Source organism: Pelecanus crispus, chromosome 7 (genome assembly GCF_030463565.1).
Source record: "Pelecanus crispus isolate bPelCri1 chromosome 7, bPelCri1.pri, whole genome shotgun sequence".
NCBI lineage: Eukaryota > Metazoa > Chordata > Aves > Pelecaniformes > Pelecanidae > Pelecanus > Pelecanus crispus.
This window is the reverse complement of record NC_134649.1, coordinates 46,354,695-46,370,376: the sequence shown is the minus strand read 5'-3', so window position 1 is coordinate 46,370,376 and position 15,682 is coordinate 46,354,695.

Sequence of the window (15,682 nt, the reverse complement as noted above, 5' to 3'; positions counted from 1 at the left end):
GTACAGAATTTTTAGTGCTCTTTTGCAGCTTTTGAGTCTAAAATAAGCTAAAAAGAGTAAGTTCTCTGCTTTCTATATATTAAAGTCTCATTCACCCACATGCAAGCTACTGCTACCTTTCTTTTGTACCTTCAAGGGGGTGAGTAAGCCTTGATATCGGAGATCAAATCAGCATTTTGGAAAGGGTCTAGCGTGCAAAAACATGCAAAATACACCTATTCATAAGAAAACGTCTGAAAATGCCAGAGGTTATGCTCAGTTTATCTGTCAGCAAATTTAACTTAAAGTAGGTGGTAGTCAATTTAGTAAATACTTTACTAATATTGTAACTATAAAGAATCATGAATGCAGCCTCAGCATCCTGACCCGTGCACGTTTTAATGACTTTGCTAAGGAAACACGCGCTGAATTGCAGATTAGCAATAACGTTTAAAATGCAAGTAATTTCTGCAAGAAAGTTTGCTTGTACACAGTCATATTGAAAAAAGGAGAGAAAATTGCGCTCTTTAGTTAATCCTGGGAAAGAAAACTTTTTTGTTGTTGATTACAGATCCAGCGCATTTGGGCAAATCCTGTTCTGAGTAATACTCGTGTAAATCTGTTAGCTTCATCAGGAATAATACTGTGACACACATTTTTCTGAAGTTTCGGTGCCCCTTTGCTGCGTCCTCCCCTTCGCCATCCAGCGTGCTCATTGCAGTCTTTTCTGTGCAACCGAAGAAAGGGGCAAGAGTGATTTCATACATCAGAGTTGCCTTAAAGTTCGTTAATCTGAATTCCCTGTTGCCACACGCCTGCAGACCTGCTCCTAGCCCAAAGCCCTCTCCCTCCAGCCTTGCCGATTCCCCGGCGGATGCCCCAGCTTCCAGAAGCAGCAGCGGTGCAGCAGAGCCCGAAACGGGGCAGCAGCACCTTTGGGGTTTTTGTTTGGTTGGGTGTTTTAGGGTTTTTTTTTTAAGCCGGACATTTCCCTGCCATTTTGTCCTTCTCTGTGAAGTTGGGGCCCTAGGCAACGCATTCCCCCTGGACGGTTTCCCAACCCCTCTTAGGAAACGGTGAGGCCAAGGCAAGGACATTTGCTAATACGATTAACCAAACGCATTCTTTGCGTCCCCACTTCAGTCCTGCCTTAATGATTCTCATCGCTTTCTTTAAACGTAGAGTGCCTGCCGTGAGCTGATAGCTCATAGCTGAACAGTTAATAAACGTGATATATCCCCAAAGCATTGCACCAGATGCCCAGCAGCTCTAAATCAGTAGGGCCGCCCCAGATCTGGTAGCGGTGGCTCTGGTCCGCATCACCTTGGAAAACGTAAACCTCTGAGGTTCCAGAAGCAGAGTTAACGTCGGGACTTTGTATTTAACCAGCCACCTTACTGTGGTTTAGATATTCCAGCGTTGGAAATAAGACCACCCACTACCTCACACATGCTGTGTGCGCTGCTGCCCTGCACGTGGCATTTAGAGAAATAATGAAATTATACCTGTGGGATAGTGCTACTCGGTGCCTGTTAAACAAGACAAAATTACACACCCAGTTGTGGAAAAAAAAAGCGTGACTCAAATATACTATGAATTGCTTAATTGTTCAGAAAAACATACGAAGCTTTGTCACGGCTTTGGCCATTGTCAGGATCAAGCTCACGGTACTTCTCATAAAAATTTAGTGCTTTCTTTCTCCCCCCTTAGTGCAGTTGGTACTTGTGAGAAACATTGCTGGATGTCTCTACTTTTTTGCTAACCGGAGGTTCATCTGGAGCGCAGCGGGGTTTTGCCTGTCGCATCGGTGGCTGTTGTGTCCCACGCGGCCCTCTTTGGTTTGCAATTGCTGAGGATGCTGCTGGAGTCCCAGATCAGATTTTCCCTTCGGTTCCCAAACTCCTTACCTTCTGTGTTTGCTCCCTTCCTTACCTTCACCCAACCACATAATTGCTTTATATTACTTTAACACACCAATCTCTGAAACTGCTCCATTTTCTCGGTTATTGGGCTATTTTCCTTGTTCTTTTGCGATAGAAATCCTTAGAGATTGTGCCTTTTGCACAGTAGCAGATTTATGTTTAAGGAGACTGGCAGTCCTTGGAGAATGGGAAGTCTCATGTCTTTATCCTCAGCTGATGATACTGAAGAGGGGTTTTCTAGTACCGGTAGGCTTGGATGTAGGCATGTAAAAACGATGTTAAAAGCCTATTTGATCTAAATGTATGTATTCACAAGTGGCGGGGGGGAAATGCCGATTCTGATACTGAGCACTGCAGTCTGCTTTGTGTTCTAACCTAAGTGTAGCAAGCTGGCTTAAATCATCAAATATTTTTGAACTCTGCATGGAGGAGGATGTTGTCTTACAGAGTGAAGGGAAAGCTGACATGTACTGGCATGCTCAGAGCAGACTTTATAGCACTGAATAAGGATCACATCGTATTTAAATCACAACAGGACAAACCACCCAACCTTGCCTACCCTTGGGAGTGGGGAACACCCCTGGCACTTCCTTTTGGGGTGGGAAAGCTCCCTTCCAGATACGTCCCAGGTACTGATAAGGAACTTGGAAGCTTTCGTTAAACTGAGTTAGGTTTGTTTTCATTTTTACGGTACATGTTGATGTGTTTGCAGTGACACCCTCTACTATTTTTTCTTTCCGTGCTGTTTAAAAAGAAAAACCAAGAAAACAATGTCCTGTTTGCGCTGAACAGGAGCTTTAGGGTACAGCATGGAAAATGAGTTAGAATTTCTGTCTTGAGAAAAACATACACATTTTGTGCTGTGACTTTTGATACTGAATGATCAGGTTCTGTTTTTATTAAAGCAAAATACATATAATGTACAAGAGTAAGTGTTATATTTATAAACACTTCCCTGGCTCCACGAGCTCTTGCTCACCTTACAAAACCCCCTGTTCATGCTGCAACAAAAATATATACATTTAATTCTTAAGCAGCGAGTTTTGCGCATTTTACTCTTAATTCACAAAGAAAGTTTGGCTTAACAGAAACCTGTGGTTCCTTTCAAGGCAGCTGCATGAATTTAGATAGAAAATGCAAACTGGCATGAGGAATAAACTCCTTAAGCCTGGAAAGGAGTCTGCTCAGGATCCCTGTACAGGGATACCTCGTTCAGAGATGCTACGGTGTGAGCACTGTGCGTTTTCATGTGCTGTCTTTTTAGTTTTCTTGGACGAGTTTTAACTCTGTTTTTGGGAAGTTAAAGATGCAGCAAACGGGTCAGAAACTTCTTGGAGGGGAATGATGCGCTATCCAGGTTTGAGACTCCAGGCGGGCATGCCTGCTAGTTACGGGGTGGATGATTAATCCACTTGTTTGAAAGCAGTATTTCCACGTGAACATCCATGGGAAGGGTTAAGGGAACTTCAGTAGTGTTTCAGGTTTGATGGCTTCCATGCTGGTGTGGGCGAGGTAGCCCTGTGCAGAAGGCTCTGTTTCTGCTGGTGTTGGCAGAGCTCGTGCAGGTCAGGATCAGGGCTGGCCGGGACCCAGCTGCTATTCCAGGGGTAGGGTGAGGGAAAGGCTTGTTCTGGACTGAGCCCTCTTCCCCCCGTGCTCTCCAGCTGTGTTTGGATAGGGTGACAGCAAGGCTGCAGGTGGGCATGAAGGGGGTACTTTGTGCCCCCGGGAAGTGGCGTGGTGTCCCCAGGCGGTGGGTGGGATCCGAGGTGGCCAAGTGGCCTCCGCCCAGCTCCCCGTGCTGACGGTTACACATTTTCCAAAGAGCCGGTGGCAAACCTTCAGCTGCTGGCAAGCTTGCGTGCTGCCTTCACCACTAGCTTTGGTCTGACCACAGGCATGAAGAAAATGGAGGTCGGGGATGAGCCAACGGCTGGAGAAACTTTGGGTAATCCTTCTGTAACCATGGGCAGGAGCGTGCTGCCCATGATTTGTGAATTCATCTGCTCTGAAAACATCCCCAGTGTGACTGTACCTATATTAACGCAGGGATGCGCTTTCCAAGCCAAAGAGTTAGTGTGACCTTTGATGGGCTCAACTGAATGAGTACAGAGACTACGAAGCAGCAAACCCTTTCCTAAATTGACTGTCTCAACTGAATAATCCTTCAGTGGGCATGCAGGACTTGGACAGCCAGCAGCAAGGGAGCCTGTACCAAAAATTTGAGGCTAACTTACTTTGGGTTAACTGGTATGACAAAATGATGAATGCTGAGGTTTTGTGATGCAGCAATTGCATGAATGTTGAAATGTTAATTGTGTGGGCTCAGCTGCCTTGGGCTGGACGTGCCGTCCCTCGTATGCGGCTGCCCCAGCAGCTGCCGACCGAGGGACGGGAGCTTGGCAAAGGCAGCGTGGCTGCCGGGGAGGAGCTGAAGTACGCACCCAAGGCTGTGTTGCCCCCTGGTAAAAATGGTTTCTGGCTTGCTTTTCTGTTCTCAGCGTGCTAACAGACCCCAGGGCGATCTGTCGTTGTTCTCCTACTCATTTGGGGGCACGACACTCTGCCTTTGCGTGTGCAATGTGAATGTGGAGGGAGCAGGGTTACGTAGTCCCGAGTGCTTTGACCCAGGCGCCTTGACTTTCCAGATGAACACACGGGGCCATGTACTGGTGCTGGGAGTGAGAGCTACCTTGCCCACCTCTGCAGTGGGGACAGAGTTTGGAACAGGGGTCAGGGGCCAGCTGTGTAAGAGGCATGTGCAAGTCAGCTACATGGGATAGTATTATATGCGCTTTTCTGTAGGCTACTGACGATTCCCAGTTTTGAAAATCAAGTCCTGCGTAATTTGCCCGGAGAGATGGAGGGGTGGAAACAGACCTTGGGCCTCCTGATTTCTCTGCATTTACTTCAACCACAAGATTATGCTTCCCACCAGTTTCGCACATACGAATACATGGGTTTGAACACGCAAAGTTGTAGACACAAACTTAGATGCTGTCTTGAGGCACCTTTGGTCCTTTCTTCTGTTGTTTCCCATATTTGGGGCCTTAGGGGAGGTATGATGAGATCTGGTTAGCTGTAAGTCTGTTAATTATAACTCCTAAATAAGAGCACCAGTGCAGAAGCATCACTTTCTGATTTGGATTAAAAAGCCCTTCATCTCAACAAGGCACAGTCAGTGTGGATGATAGCAGAGTGCACTGAAATGCATTAGATCAAAGTGATGCATTTCATGTGTAATGCTAAAATGGCTAATGAATTACTTTAGCCTAAGATTTATTACACACAGCTTACATTCTTGCAACTTACTACCCAAAGCTATGAATTTCTGTGTAAACTCACCTGCTGTTTTACCTTTCTGTTCCACTAAGAGGCTGCCTGTATGAGGTATCTAACATTAAATTTACTCCAGCCTGGTGTGGTCCTTCCTTGAACTTTCACCAGGTTCAGAATTTGTTCTTGGGGGTGGAACTGGACTTGGGGGCTTTGATCCAGAGAGCTCGTAGTTCCCTGGCTGTGTCCAGTGCTGCCATCCCCACATGTATTTGCAGAGGAGGGTAAAGGATGATGTCTCGCTCTCAGCTCTCCTCTCTTCTCCCCCTGCTCTGTCCCCCTTCAGCTATTCTGCTTCTCGGCTCCCTGTATCAAGGACCTCTCCCCAAATACCTCTGCTTCTCGGCTCCCTGTATCAAGGACCTCTCCCCAAATACCTCTGGTTCATTTTTACTTGTCAGAAGGTCTCCACATGTCCCCAGGATAATGGGGGGGTGCTGAGGAGCATTGCACAGAGCTTGCTGAACAGCTTCTGACTGACTCTCTGCTTTTGACGAGAGGTTTTGGGGGGCTGCAGGCCCATAATACGCACTAAGCTGTGGACAGCATGGGTTTTGTTGCTCCCGTACCAAGGTTAGATCGTGCATGAACAAATCCACGCTTCTGGAAAATTTTTAGGCTGTGGATTTAAGGGCAGGAGATGTTGAAAGAATCCACCTGGTTTGTCATGAAGCCTTGAGAAATAGGAGGGCCATCTGAGAAATGAGTTATCAGGACTTCCTCTCCTGTCCAGATTTCTTTATCCAGGACTCCAGTTGGCAGCCGGTCACAAGTGGTGTTCCCTAGGGCTCAGTATTGGGGCCAGTTCTGTTTCATATCTTTATCAATGATCCGGACAAGGGGATCGAGTGCACACTTGGTAAGTTTGCAGGCAACACCAAGTTGGGCAGGAGTGTCGATCTGCTGGAGGGTAGGAAGGCTCTACAGAGGGATCTGGACAGGCTGGATTGATGGGCCGAGGCCAACTGTATGAGGTTCAACAAGGCCAAGTGCTGGGTCCTGCACTTGGGTCACAACAACCCCATGCAGTGCTACAGGCTTGGTGTAGAGTGGCTGGAAAGCTGCCCGGCAGAAAAGGACCTGGGGGTGTTGGTCGACAGCTGGCTGAACATGAGCCAGCAGTGTGCCCAGGTGGCCAAGGCAGCCAACAGCATCCTGGCTTGTGTCAGGAATAGTGTGGCCAGCAGGAGCAGGGAGGTGATTGTGCCCCTGTACTCGGCGCTGGTGAGGCCGCACCTGGAATACTGTGTCCAGTTTTGGGCCCCTCACTACAAGAAAGACATTGAGGTGCTGGAGCGTGTCCAGAGAAGGGCAGTGGAGCTGGTGAAGGGTCTGGAGCACAGGGCTGGTGGGGAGCGGCTGAGGGAGCTGGGGGTGTTTAGTCTGGAGAAGAGGAGGCTGAGGGGAGACCTGATCGCTCTCTACAACTGCCTGACAGGAGGGGGCAGTGAGGTGGGTGTTGGTCTCTTCTCCCAAGTAGTTAGCGATAAGACAAGAGGAAATGGGCTCAAGTTGCACCAGGGGAGGTTTAAATTGGATAGTAGGAAAAATTTCTTCACGGAAAAGGTAGTCAAGCATTGGAACAGGCTGCCCAGAGAGGTGGTTGAGTCCCCATCCCTGGAGGTATTTAAAAGATGTGTAGACGTGGTGCTTAGGGACATGGTTTAGTGGTGGACTTGGCAGTGCTAGGTTAACGGTGGGACTCGATGATCTTAAGGGTCTTTTCCAACGTAAATGATTCTGTGATTCTGTAACTCACTACCCAGAGTTACAGCTTTGAACATAACACAGGTTTCCACAGTTGTCTTCAGTGGCAAATTGTCTAAAAACAGGGTAAGACAAAGCACCTATGTCTGCTGGGGTGGAAGCCTGACACAAGTAGGTGAAATGGCCTGGCTGTATATGAAGATACAGGAACAACTATTTTTGCCTTCAGGACTTGTTGGGCAGAAAATAACTCGGTCCTACCAAAGCTAGGACATCTGGTGCATAAAAGTGTGTAGTGTTTTGTAATGAATTGGAAATGGCATTACTGCAATATATATATAAAATAACATGGAGATAGTGCAGTATGGTGTGAGGAACTTGTGTAGAATATATAAAATGTCATGGTTTTCACATACATTGTGGAAAAGAGAAAATAACTTCAAGTGTAAAGGATATGGAAATTCAGTGAATAAACATCAGTGCATTCGAGGATTTTTCATGCAACAAGCTAGATTTATCTTTCACAGAAAAGAAATCTATAAACATCAATGACTGCAGTTACATGAGGAAGTCTGGGTGTGCAAGAAAACCTACTTTTCAATAGATCTTCATTTCCTTAAATTTAAACAATCGAACATTAAAGATCTAAGATGTGATTCATTTCTCGTCTGTATCGGTTTCATCCAGGACACCACCTGAGATTTGAAAAAAGCTGTGCTGTTTAACACCTGAGTAAGCGAAAACCAGGTTCACTTTCCTGTTTGAGATCAACAACGTTTCAACAGCACATTTCTTAACAGGCAAAATGAACTAGAACTATCGAAACACTCGGTTCACTTTGGGCAATAATTCACCAGGGCTGTGCAACTTGTAAACATGTTGAGAAATTGCCCTTCCAGATCTAACCAGGGGTGGGTTGGGAGTACGAAGGAAATCCAATGTTTCTTGAAAAGCTAGGATTTCTTTTCTTTTCTTTCTTTCTTTCTTTTCAAGCAGAAAAGCTCTCAAGAAATGCAGGTGCAGCTCTAACTTACATCTAGGCAATGAATGACTCAACGAAGAGCATTATCTCCTAGTTCAGAAGCAGCTGTGGTGCTCTTACCTATCCCCTTGCGTGGGAGAAGACTTGGAAACCTGGAAGTGCAAGACCACCTTCATGGAATATCCCATATTCCAGTATTTTTGTTAGCGCACGTGTTCACAAACTACGTCCACATGGTATAATACCCCAGAGACATATAGCATAACATGATGCAGTTTACTTCTAAGTCAGGCCCCTGTTGTAGGGCCTAAAAGCTTTGTAAGAATTCAGCAGCAGTATCAAGAAAAACCAATATAAGTGGTCCATTAATGAATAGGTCCTTGAGTGTCAGGAAGCAGACGTTGTTGGAAACTTGGGTAATATTACTGTTGGGTTTTATTAATTAAATATAGCTATTAATATGACCTTGGATTTAAACACAATGACCTCTTTTGTGAGTATGATTAGCAGATGTTTACCATAATTCTTCACTCTGTGAAAAATGCTTGTTGCACCCAATAAAAACAACCATATTTACTTTGCTAAATCAAATATTTGGAACTTGGGTCTTACTTTATATGTCATGGCTCCAGTGTCTTAGACTTTCCAAGTTTAAGGTTGAGAGCCCTTGGAGTAACATATGTGGTAGATCTCCGAGTACAATGACCTATTGTATTAGTGAGCGCTTTTCTTTCCCCCTCTTTGGCATTGTATCTTCTACAGTGAAACCAGCGCGCTCTACCAGCCTCTGGATTTTATTTTTACAGAAGTGTGGGGAGAACATTTTTGAATCCACAAAGTTTTCTATATTTTATCCGTTACTTGTGGGCAACTTCCTTTCCAGAAGAACTGCAGCGATGGAAGCAGGAAATGTAATTCCAGTTCTTAAAATAAAGCTGGAAGTTATTTTCCTTTTCAACAGCATCTCACCTAATTTTAGACTTCAAAAAGTCTGTTTCCCGATAATTTTCCTTTTCTCCTACCAAATCCAGAATTTAGAAGCAGCGAGTCCCATTAACGATCCAGCTCATCCCCCCGAAATTGCCACCTGTGGCCCTCAAAGTGCAGCAGGTATTTTCCCTATGAGCATTGTTTCCTAGCTGCTGGGGTCAGCTTCAGTAGCGGGTCTGCTGCCTGCTTGTCTGCAGTGCCGAAAGGAAATAGCAAGGGAACAAAACTATGCTTTTCTTGGGAAACCACTCCCTTTGGAATGGAGAGATATGGCTTGCCACTTTTATTTTGTTTCCCCCTCCAAAGTAAGCAACAACATTGCAAGGATCAGGGCCAGCAAGAAAAGAGTATTATTTAAAAGGCGTCATCTATCTAGCCAGTGTGTTTCAGGAAAAGGAGTCTCCTGCTTCATATTTTAAGGAGTGTAATAAAAATAGCAACCGGTTTAAGAAAGGGGCTGATGGACCGGAGAAAGTGACAGCAGCAGCGCAGGGAAATAGTGCTCCATTTATCTGAGCCAAGCTAGCACATTGATAACGCTCCTCTCTGCGGTAGGTGCTATCAAATCGGAGACAATTTGTATCCCCGGTGTGGCAGGTTACTCACATGGTAACAAGTCTCCCCAACATTATTGCAGATCATCATTAACTAGCTACTGCTGTTTGTTTGCCGTTACCTGCTAGACGATGTTCATGAGTCATGTCGTATCATTTATATATCTCGCCCAGTTTAGGGACCTACTGCTTCTGAAAAGACACTCAGCCTGGGATCTCTTCCCTTGCTTCATTTTACATGGGGGGGAAAAAAAATCACTGGTTGCAGCTTCCCTCTTGCTTTAACATAAGCAAAATGAAGGCTGTGTAGCATACGTTTAGCAGGCTGTGATGAGTAGCACCAGTGGGCATACGCACAAGAAAGGGGCAGGAGGAAGAAGGAAGGAGGATGGGCTGCTCTTCTCGATCCTCAGATCTGATGTTGGCAGGGGTGTGGGTGTCTAAGGATCCAGATAAGGATTAACGGCTCTAGGTGGGATATCCTGCTTTCTGATGATCTTTAATCAGTTGGACTGGCATCCTATAAGCGCATTTCTTACTTGATTATCTTTCTCGGTGTGTTTCGGTTTCCTTTTCCTTTGTTCAGTAATATTTGTAATTACTGTCTGTTTATTAAAATGTGAGATCCTTTTCAGCTCGCACCCTGAAGGCTCCTTTTTATTTTCACGCGTTTCTAAAGTTCTGTTGGTTATTTTTTTTCTCCTAGCCTGATTTGTTTTCTTTCAATAGCATATTTCAGCCCTTTACTGAAAATATGGGGTCAGATCATCGCTTTACAAGTCTTTGGAAGCCAATTGCAAAATCTCCATTGAAGCCAGTGCATCCCTTGATTTGTAGTTGACAGTATGCCCTGTTGTATCTATCCTAAATAGTTGCAGGTTAGGTCACTCAGGAGGGAAGGCTGTAATTTTGTATGAAAGCAGTTTGGTGCAACTATGATACCAGCACAACTATTATAAAACATGAAGTGCTTTGTCTTCTCCCTTATAAAATGTGTAATTTCTACCCATTATCAGTATTATTACAAGAGTCCTTGCAGTAAACTTGTCTTTTGATAGGCAGAAACTTGTCTTCGCTAGGAATGAATACAGTGAAGTGTAACTTCTCTTTTAAAGGAGAATAAATAAAACGATTGAGGTTTACTAGAACACAATAAAGCTGTTTCCAGGAAAGCTGCTGCAGAGGCAGGTAGGACATGCTGAAGATTTATACTTGGGGTGAACACGTGCAAGTACCATAATGATGCTGCAGAGAACACTGGAGTAAAATATTTGATCAACAGATATGTCTGAAGAAGATACATGGTTTGGTTTTCTGACTAGCTTTCAGATTACAGTAGGACAGTTAAATGAAGGTTCCTTTAAACCTGTGCATGAATAAAGCATCGTGGCTGGGAGGAGGTCAGATCTAGCACGGTTGCCTCTTTCCTAGACGGAGCAAATTTTGACTGCCCACCAATGCACCAGATTGTTCAGTTTGTGGGTTCAGGGACAAGCACCAGGAGAAGGGAGAAGCTGAGAAATGAAAGGTTGGTCTCAACACCATCGTAAGACTCACTGTGCAGCTACTACCACAAGAAGGGTTTTAAAACCAAAGCATGGCTTCTCCTGGCTAGGTGTGCAATCGTTTTGAAGTAACTCAATCAAGATTCAGGAAATTATAGTGAAATAAAGCAAAAAAAAAAGGGGGTGGGGGGAAGATCAATAAAAGGGTGGAGTAGCTGCTGTGATTAAGAAAAAAGATTACTGTTGATTTATTGATTCAGTCTTCAGCTTGCCATCTCAATCAGGGCTTTTTTTTGTTAATGTTATTAATATTTATACGTTAGTACCATGTGCCAATTAGAGTAGAATGTAATTATAGGTCGCCAGGCCTGAAAATATTAGGCCCCACGTAGCACAAAGCCCTTGCATCGCATGTTACTGGAAAGAGAAACTTAAGTCTGAAAATCTGGTGCAGAGCACAGAAAAAGGCCTGTTCTCCTTTCAATGCAAGAAGCAGTTTTTGTGGTTGCCCTTCCTGGGAACGTCAGAGAAAGATGGTTGCAGAAGCCTGTTGCTAAGCTTTTGAGTTTTGAGGGAAGTACCCTGGCCAAGCCCATCTTCTCCTGCATCTAGCAAGAAGTGTTCCTCGAGCTCACGTTGAAGCTTTCCTCCTTGCTGTAGAAAACTCAGTTTTGGGGCTCTTTCGTCTTCAGGCAGTGGTTTGTGGTGCTGGCATCTGTTTGCTGGGTCTGGGCTCCAAGCTAGCACGATGCTTTGGTTGGAGGGTCTTACTCTGCAACGAGCAGCATGAATTATGGGAGCTCTCAAGGTCTTCCCTTCATTGTGAGCTGGGAACGGGATAGTTGAAGACTTACTTTTTTTTTCTGGGTAGAGGGAAACATGAGAACTCATTGTTGTGAAGCGGCAGAACTGAGTCACCGAGGGTTTAGTCAAAGAAGAAACACATCTCATCAGTGCAAACCAGAATAAAAAACGTGCTTTCTTCATTACTCATTATACCACAACGAGAATCAAAATCACTCAAAAATTGTTGTAACAGCTATATTTTGCTTAGATAAAATAGTCTGGAAAGGATAGATTTTGTGGGAATCGCTTCTGATTTATGCAATGCAATATGCGAAGCTAACTTGCTGTGAATTTTTTTCCAGTTATGTGCAATTATGTTAGATTTAATCAAAGAACTTTGAATTACTTACACCATTCCATAGCGCTTGCATGGTACCTCTGGGTGTCACCAAAGGAGTGTGGCCATTTAAGTGTACTGCTCTTGCAAACAGCACAGTGGGAGAATTAATTTAAAAATTCCTTGTATATCTGGATGCTTAATTTTTAGGGCTGCACTGTGTTCTGAGTTGGTTTGCTGTATTTTAAGCATAAATCCTATTTTTTAAGACCAACGGTAAGCAATTCTGTTTTGCTTTTACAGTGTAAAAAGGTTTACCGTATGGTTTACTGGGGGCGAGGGGCTGAGTTTAACCTATCGTGTCAAACCCGGTCCGTCGACTTCCTTTCCTGCTTCCACAGGGGTAGCCAATGTGGTCGAGATTTGGTCTTGAAATCAGTGCGATATGACACGGCGCAGCACATTTTACCCTCCTTCAAAAAAACCGTGCTGCGCTGCTTTGCCCACCAGCCTGCGGGGCAGAGCCACGTCACCCTTGCGGTCCCCAAGCGCCGGAGCCACCAAAGCCTGGCTGGTTGGGATCGTGGGGACAACTCGAGGCGCGCGTCGGCTGTCAGCTCGCGAGAGCAGCTGGAGCTTTGAGGCCAGGCGTGAGCGCACGCGTGTGGCTTGGTGACCACGTCTTCGGCACCTCCACCTCGCCGGCCTCTGCAATGGGCTTTGCTGCCCACGGCTCGAAGGGAGAAGGCCTTCTCTGTACCACGAGAAGCCTTTTTAAAGGCAAAAAAAGAGGACAGAAAAGTTCTGTCAGTTCTCAGTGCCTACCTGAACTTTTTTTTTTTTTTTTTTTTTTTTTTGCATATAACGACTACCTCACAGCAGTTGGAGTTGCGTCTGAATCTTCTTGGTGTGAACCCATGGGTAGGGCAACAAATAGAATATGAAAAGATCTTGGCCAGTTCTTTCTGCAGAAGGCAAAACCGCGTTGCCTGCATGGGTTTGTGCTGGGGTCAGTACTGGCAAGCCCTCCAACAGCATCCTGGCTTGTATCAACAGCATCCTGGCTTGTATCAGGAATGCTGTGGCCAGCAGGAGCAGGGAGGTGATTGTCCCCCTGTACTCGGCGCTGGTGAGGCCGCCCCTGGAATACTGTGTCCAGTTTTGGGCCCCTCACTACAAGAAAGACATTGAGGTGCTGGAGCGTGTTCAGAGGCGGGCAACGAAGCTGGTGAAGGGTCTGGAGAACAAGTCTTATGAGGAGCGGCTGAGGGAACTGGGGTTGTTTAGCCTGGAGAAGAGGAGGCTGAGGGGAGACCTTATCGCTCTCTACAACTACCTGAAAGGAGGGTGTAGTGAGGTGGGTGTTGGTCTCTTCTCCCAAGTAGCTAGCGATAGGACAAGAGGAAATGGGCTTAAGCTGCGCCAGGGGAGGTTTAGACTGGAAATTAGGAAAAATTTCTTTACGGAAAGGGTGGTCAGGCATTGGAACAGGCTGCCCAGAGAGGTGATGGAGTCACCATCCCTGGAGGCGTTTAAAAAACGGGTAGATGTGGCACTTCGGGATATGGTTTAGTCTGGTCTACCCTTGATTAGTCTAGAGTGGGCTTGGTAGTGTAGGTTAATGGTTGGACTGGATGATCTTAAAGGTCTTTTCCAACCTAGATGATTCTATGATTCTATGATGCGTTGGTGCAGTGGCCAAAGTGCTCTTAGCAGGCTGGACATCAGGGGCTTAGGAAGCTTCGTAGCCCCTGAGTAGTCAAATAATAGAAATACTTTTTGTGTTACTTTTCAGAAAGACCCTAACTTTGTGCACCATTAATTCAACACATTTGCACTTCAAATTTAGTTAATCTTGCAACGGCTGTGAAAGAAATGTACTCTATTTAGTAAATCTGTGTCTCAGAAAAGACAAGAATTGATATTTAACTATACAAAATAAATAGCTCTATAAAAATAAGCTTCACCCCCTCCCGGAAAAGCAATAGAACCTATGCAATTTATTATTTTTGTTAATCTTTGCCTGCTCTCTTGCAGCTGCTGGAAAAGTGACTTTGCATTCGCAGAGCTTGGTACACAAATAAAGGAGTAAATAAAAGGGTTTGACGCAAGCGTTGCGAGGTGCGTGCAACACGTGAGCGGAAAACCGGTCAAATCGGCAAACAAAGCGATGTGCCGCCTTGAGTATCCCAGGCAAACCGAGGGGGGGTGGAAAGCAGAAATGATTTTTTTTTTTTTTCTCTTTTTTAGTGTGAATGTTTTTAAAACATTGCCGACTGTTAGCATCAACAAAGAAGTACAGAGAAAGAAAAGCAGAAATAAATGCGTGACTGGAAAGGTGCATCAGAATGCAGTAATTACATAAGCTTTGTTTTTGTTGCCTTTGATGCCAGCGTAAGTACGTGAAAACTAATGCACTGCAGAGGACAGGTTTGTGGTTGAAATACACTTGATAGATTTTGACAAATTAAACAGTTGTAAAGATGTTTGGAAGTTTTCCAGATCTTTACTGTTATTTATGTCACCGAACTAAAATATCAGTGGTTAATTTGCAGTTCTTATAATTTTTATGATACTTATGTTGTTGTAAATTTAGCAGCGTGCGGCATCAACTCAGCGGGATACATTTTATGTTGTCAGCTACCTTTTGACATCATAATAGATTTCAGTTGCCAAAGCTTCGGGGGGAGAGAGAGAATAGAATGTAAGACTGTGCTGCGCGAGCGCTTGGATCCAGCCCAGGTAGGAGAGGAGCCAGTCTGCGGGGTGGCTGCTGAAGCCAGGCTTGGTCCTTCGGGGACGGCGGGGATGCTCCGGAGTCCTCCTGCACACGGTGATAAATGCGTTTTAGGTGGTAAGGATGGATAGGATTCTGATGGGGTCGGGCCCTGCAGTATCGTTGGCAGGCCTCTGAAGTCTGGGCGGCTGCTTATGGCTGGTGAAGGTGGTGGTGCTGAGCTCCTTGGGTCTCGTCCCACCACGCGGACCTTCTCCTGACCCTGCGTCCCTGCAGCGCCCGGCGCAGGCTGTGGCTGAAGGGCTAAAGGTTGAGCTTTGGTCTTCCAGCAGTTGTCAAGCTCGTGTCTGTCTCCGCGTGTAACCAGGTTTTCGGGGGCTATCCACCCTCCAAGTATTTCTGCTAGCGACTTTCTCCACGCACGGTGGCCCACGGTATGTTTCCTGGGTAAATACAAGATAGAGGCCACGAAAATCTCCAGTGTGCCGCAGTCAGACACGGGAGCAGCTTTTGTCCCATGGGACGGCATTGATCAAAAACAGAAGCCCCAAACAGGAGTTCTGCAGAGGACCTCTGGTACCTGAATTCATACATTTGGCAAGCTTTTTTGTAGAGACTTTTTGTGATATTTTTCTTTTTATAGAGACTCCCTACTCTCTCTATTTATAGCGACTTTTCTTCCATTGTCTCCTATCCTGGAAGAGGGAGAAACATCTTAAGTTTAGGAGGCTTAAAAAAGAGATATAGTTGTTTCCCTCCTGGGAAGCTTATTTTAGCGGTTTAAAAATGATGTTTTTAATTTGAGGAGTAAGACCTGCCTTGGGAACATGTGACACGTGAAATGGAC